General features: G+C 40.1%; 1 long non-coding RNA gene across 1 annotated transcript in view; it reads left to right on the top strand.

Annotated features, from left to right (window-relative positions):
- Positions 1-2,810: 2,810 nt before the first annotated feature.
- Positions 2,811-6,088, top strand: part of LOC138582904 (uncharacterized) — a 139,586-nt gene continuing 136,308 nt past the window's right edge. Inside the window, exon 1 of the long non-coding RNA XR_011305102.1 lies at positions 2,811-2,941. This is a non-coding gene — a long non-coding RNA (uncharacterized lncRNA). The remainder of the gene's footprint in view (positions 2,942-6,088) is intronic.

Below are 6,088 nucleotides of genomic sequence, written 5' to 3'. Positions count from 1 at the left end.
GTTCAGTCTTGTCCCGTGAAATGATTCCCTCTGACTACTGTCACACCCCCTACACTGGGTGTCGGCAGTGCCTGTGGCAATATGTTTGCAGCCCACTGGGCTATTCCATTCTGTGGTATTTGTGGTGATACTTGTGTTTGCTCTATCTGAGGTTGTGTCGCTTGCTGTGGTGGTTGCATTTGCGGCTGTACTGCTTGCTGTGTCTGCTGTATTTTCTAAGCCTGTGTCTGAGCTGGCAAATACTGTGCATAATCCTCAGCATTTTAGTCTTGTTGTGTAGCGCTGTATGGTGGTGGATATGCTGGCCCCCTTCTTGAGCCAAGTTGCTGCCAGTTTGGTTGCCTTCCTCCCCTACCTCTGCAAACATGTGCAATGTGTGCCACCTTTCCACATGCCCAACACTGTGCCCCAAACCCCCCAAATCATGGTTGTCCTCCATTAAACCCTTCTGGCTGCGGTGCTTGGAATCCAAACCCTGTTCCTCTTGGTGTAAACCCTATCCCCTTCAGGGGAATAATTGGATTTGCCTCTTGCCATAAAATTATTGTTCCACCCTCGCTGTGTTTGCTGTGGTTCCTGCGCACACTTGTCTTCCACAGTACTCATTAGCACTGGTCCTTCCACAGGCAATTTTGCCAATTCTTTCTGTACTAACTTCGCTTCCTCAATCTTTCTTTCCTCAACTTTCTTTCTGTCCTTCTCTTGTTTCAAACGACAATGATGAACAATTGTATTTTGGGCCATGGTTTGCCTCAATCCCCACACATTTCTTTAATTACCTAGTTACTTCTTCCGGGAGCCCCTGGCTCAATGTCATTGTCGATCTCCCTAAGGATCAAGGTTGTTCTACCATCTTGGTAGTGGTAGATTTACTTACCAAAGAAAGCCATTTTATTGCAATTAAAGGAGAAGTTACTGCACATAAATTAGCACAACATTTTTCACAAGATATAGTAAGATTGCATGGATTACCTAGTCAAGTGATTTCTGACAGGGGGGCTCAATTCATTTCAAAATTTTGGAAGTCTTTTTGTAAGAACCTAGGAGTGGAACTACATCTAACCTCTGGATATCATCCAGAGAGTAATGGTCAGGTAGAAAGAGTAAATCAAGAATTAGAAAAGTATTTGAGATGTTATCTACAGGCTGGAGACAGTTGGGTAGACCTAATTTGGGTAGCAGAATTTGCATACAATAATTCTACAAAAGATTCTACATCTATGTCACCCTTTTTCTGCAGTCGTGGTTTTCATCCCCGTTTCCTTAGAGATCAGGTTGAGAAAGATGTCAGTAGTCCAGCAGTTGAGATTAGATTACAGGCAATGAGGGAGAATTTGATCAGAGCGGTTAAAGCTCTTCAACTTAGTAAAGCTCGCTATAAGCGATTCGCAGATTCCAAGCGCAAATCTGGTCCAGAATTTAAGGTTGGGGAAAAGGTCTGGTTATCTACTAAGAATCTTAAAATCAAGAGCAGAACTAAATTTTGTCCAAGATTTGTAGGACCTTTTGAGATAGAAACGGTAATAAATCCTGTGGCAGTAAAACTAAAACTTTCTGAAAACTTAAAAGTACACCTAACATTTCACATTAGTCAGTTAAAACCATTTCTTGAGGCTACTAGATTAGGAACTCCTCCTAGTTCAATTTTAGTTGAAGATAAAACCGAAGAATTTGAGGTCAGAGCCATTTTGGATTCTAGGAACAGTCGTGGGGAAACTCCAGTATTTGATTGATTGGAAAGGATTTGGTCCTGAGGAACATTCTTGGGAGTCTGCTAATGATGTCCATGCTCCAATTTTAGTTGCCAAATTTCATAGAAAGTTTCCTCTCAAACCTGGTCCTGGAGGGAGGGCTTGGAGAGGGGGTACTGTCAGGTCTCTTAATCAATCTAGGAGGTCAGTTAGATAATTTCTACTTTACTGTATGTTTATTGTTTGAGTTGTTTACATTTTCCTTTGGAATTGGTTTGGGCCTTAACTGCTGTCTTCAGAGTAATGATGAAACCCCAATCCAAGATGGAGGTTTAGAAAAGGAGTTCTGATTGGTTAACTGAATGAGGGCAAAAACAGGAGTTCTGATTGGGTAGTGAACTGGGCTAGGTTTGATTCTCAACATTCTAAACTGCCTTTCATCAATTTAGTCTACTGAACAGGTCATGTTTTATTTCTCTCTCATCTTTTTGGTCCTTGTGAGAAATATCTGAGAAAAGTATTGAAGAAAAGAGAGGAATTTACATCTGAGTAAAGTCTCAATCAACTCCTTCTGAAAAAGTCAAGAGAAGATAAATCTAAGAGTCAAGTTTATTACAGAAACCTAAGCTAAGTATACTTCACGAAATTTCATTTTTTAATATCTAGTTTTTTGGACTATATTTTTCAGTTTAATGGAGACAAGTTTCCAGTTGCTTTAAAATAGGAAAAAAAGGTTCGTGTTTGTTTTATAACGTGTCTGTGTGCATAAACTTAGTTTCAGTTCAACTCGCGAGCACGCGCGATTTAAAGCAAATAAACTTCAAGGTAAACGACACGTTTCTATTTGAAATGGTTTCGTGTTATGTCTGTTAAATTAAAAGCACATTCGCGTGCAACTCAAAAGTAAATAAAACTATATTGTGAGCAGCTCATCCTTACAACGTTGGAATTGCGTGTCAGTTAAAACAAAAGTTACTGCAGAGTTTAAATGATGCACGCGCACGTGTTTTCAAGTTTGTGAACTATGGTTAACTGCACGGCAGAATTAAGAGTACATGTGCGCGCATGCAACTTTAAATTACAAAAGGCGTTCACTTACCTTATAGTCACATTGGGAAGCCTGAGGAGGTGAGCAACAACGTCTGCGTCGAGCACCAAATCTTTCTGGATCCCGGAAGTTCCCGCGTAGTACGTGTAATCTTCACATTGACTGAAAAAGAGGAAAGACCACTTTGAACATTTATCTGAAGGTAACGAAGACGTTTTTACTACGTTTCTTCCCGGATAAGTCAAGGTAAGAGAGTTTAAGATATTCTATTAAAATTCGAACTTTCTGATTACAATATATGGAACTCTTTCTCTACGCTATGGACTTCATCAACATGAAAAAAGGCTAAAGAGCAGAGTTTATTCAAGCGCATTTCGCATCTAATGTTTGTTTCATTTCTAAAGTGAAAACTACAATCTTTAAGGAACCATATGGTTAAAGTTTTATTTACTGAAAGAAAATAGTCTGATATAATTTTCTACATAGAATTGGCAAGAGATACAAGGAAGTGTTTTAGGAAAGAAAAAATGGAACTGAATTTATTCCACTTTGTTTTGAGTGTGCACACATAGGCCATATTCTTTGAGTCTCAATTTTATTTGTTTAAAGAAAAGAAGATAATTTTTGGTTGACTTTCAAGAGTTCTTCAGTTACTTTCAAAATAAACTGTCAAGTGTCAATACAAAGAAACTTAATATTGGGAGACTCAACTTTCTGGAATTCAGTACTTACTCATCTAAAAGAGTATTGTCAAGTTGATGTTGGTTATGAGTTACAGTGGCACTATCACTCTTTTGAGTTAAAGACTAAATATTTAAAAGGCATTTACATCCTCTTAGCACTTCGCAGAGGATTTTCAGGTGAGATATGTGATGTTCTGGAAAATGACATAAGAATGTGAAGATAATTTTTGTGAAGAGAATTAAAATTGTAATTAACCTTTTTTACACAGAGACCTGAAGAAGAAGAAAGATCCAGTGTCTCATTTATTATTTTATCCACTTTTTCCCTTTCCCCCTGAGAGGTCTAGAATTCAATTGTATGTTCTCAGTTGAGCACTGGACACCTTTGTGGGATTGGTGGGCTCAGCAGCTCCTGCGTTGGACTAAAGAAAAATTTGCTTCATGACACTCAAAATGTGATAAAAAAGTGTTGATTCCCTTGTCTCTAGGGGCCATTTCTCTTGCGTGTCTTGTATATAAGCAGCAGGATCCTCATCCGGTCCCATTTTTCATGTTATTATCACTCTCTTGTCTGATGTCTTTGGAAACGGTATTCTGAGTGCCCTCCAAACATCTGCTCATTAACTGTTAAAAGGTTCCCCATCATGCCTGGTGTTCTGTGCTGTCACCCCAGGATACCTTGCCCTCTTCCAAATGTCTTCTTATTGTTCACTCAAAATGACAACAAACAAGCTTTTCATGTCTTCTACCGCTAAAGTTACACCTGCAGTGTCTCTTTCCAATTCATTAGTCAATTTTCCTGCCCCCGCTGTGAGTGATGGTAGTTTATATATCAGGTTATTTTTACCTGTCTACAGCCAGGGTATATACTGTATTAATCTTCTCCCTTTCTGCAATAAGCGGAATCATGTCAGTCCAATTCTGTGCATTGGGGCATCCACACTCTTTGTCTTTGCAGTCTCTGCTACCATTCGAACCTTTTTTGACCTGGTAAATCTCTTAATCTATTTATGTATGTGTGCTTCTTTCTGGGTTCCTTGAGTAATTTTTTGGACCAAAGGAAACCTAATGGGCTCTAACTCTTCCTCCCTTAAATCTATCAGATTGCCTGTAGGAGGGGCTTGTGCAGCTTCTTCCTTTCCACTCTTATTGTCACCATCCCATGCTGACTGTCTATCTTCTTCCTCCTCTTCATCATCCTCCTCTGCTGTCTCAAAATCCACCCTCTGCAGGGGCTCCCACACACCATCTCTTCACATAAGCCCCTTCCCATTCCTTGAAGTGGCATCCCTGACTCTCTCTTCTGCTTGTGCTGTCTCGTCTGCTACTGCGTGTGCTGTCATTTTTCCTTATCTTAACCTCCCCCCTTTCTCTGTCTGTCAGCATATGTCTGCTGATTATGTCATCCAATTCTTGTTGGTATCTCTCCCTCTCTACTTCTTCCTCTCACTTTCTCTTTCCCTCTCTTCTTCCCATTTCCTTTTGTTTTCTCTCTCTGCTTCTTGTTTTCTTTCCCTTTCTTTTTCTTCTTCAATCCTTTCTCCTGCTCTACCTCCTGTCTGTTACTATCATCCAATCCCTTCTCGTTTTAATTATCTATACCCTTTCTATCAAGATTGAGTATTATTTTCCCTCCTTTCCACTTGTCTTACACAATTGCCGTCCCATCCCCTTCGCCCTGCATGGCTCTTGCTCCTTGACCTTCTTCCTCTGCTTCTGTTAATTTAGCTTGCAAACTATAATGCATGTCATATTCTACTTGCTGGTACAATGGTCTTTGTTCACTCCCTCCCCCCTCATGCTGTCTTCATCATTGTATGCTGGGGAAAACGATTTGGGGTTGGTATACCCTGAGGCAGCTTTTAATGGATATAGTCCCTGTATGGTCGGGGTGGGACACTGGTCAAAAGAGGAGGAGGAGGTGGAAGGCCGCGGACTGCATGCACCCTTTGTCATGCTGGTTAAGCATCCATTCTTTCTTACTTGGTTCCGCCACCTCTTTTTCAAACATTTTCCACAGTTACGCAAATACTTACTCTGCTCTGTAATTGTTTCCCCCTTATGTGTGACATGTAGATACATGCACATGTGTTGCAGCACCTCTTTCGAATGAGTAACATCTTGAGACCATGGCATAAACATTTTGCTGGCCGTATCTTTGACAAACTGAATGTGGTATGTAAGTATCTTATTTTTGTATCTGGGAAGGGACTTACACAAATGAACAATGTGAGTGTCATCCAGCATGATAACAATCTAAAACACAACTTAGCAATAGTCAATAAATCCTGCATCAACACTCGCTCACCTTTGCCTCTCTTTTTTCCTACCCCCTCGTAAATGTTCTTCTACGACATTACCACGCCCCACATCTCTCTCTGAGACAACATGGCCCAAAATTCTCCTCCAAAGCAGCACCACAAAACACTGCCCACACTTGAAACTACTTCTACTTGTTAACAACACACATTCACCTTCTAATGACACAACAAAGCACCTCTATTTCCTTCTGCTACGTCACAAAAAAACAAAATGGCACCAACAATTATTAATATTGATAAATATACAGCTGTCTTCCTATCTATATGCAGAGGATCATTCTCTTATTTCTCTGCCCCCAAAAAGAAGCTTGTCTCTTTCTGATTAAATCTTCACTACATTACTAC

This window comes from Ambystoma mexicanum, chromosome 3q (assembly GCF_040938575.1).
Source record: "Ambystoma mexicanum isolate Mex_15411 chromosome 3q, UKY_AmexF1_1, whole genome shotgun sequence".
NCBI lineage: Eukaryota > Metazoa > Chordata > Amphibia > Caudata > Ambystomatidae > Ambystoma > Ambystoma mexicanum.
The sequence above is the reverse complement of the archived record's forward strand: the minus strand, read 5'-3'. Positions and strand labels throughout refer to the sequence as shown.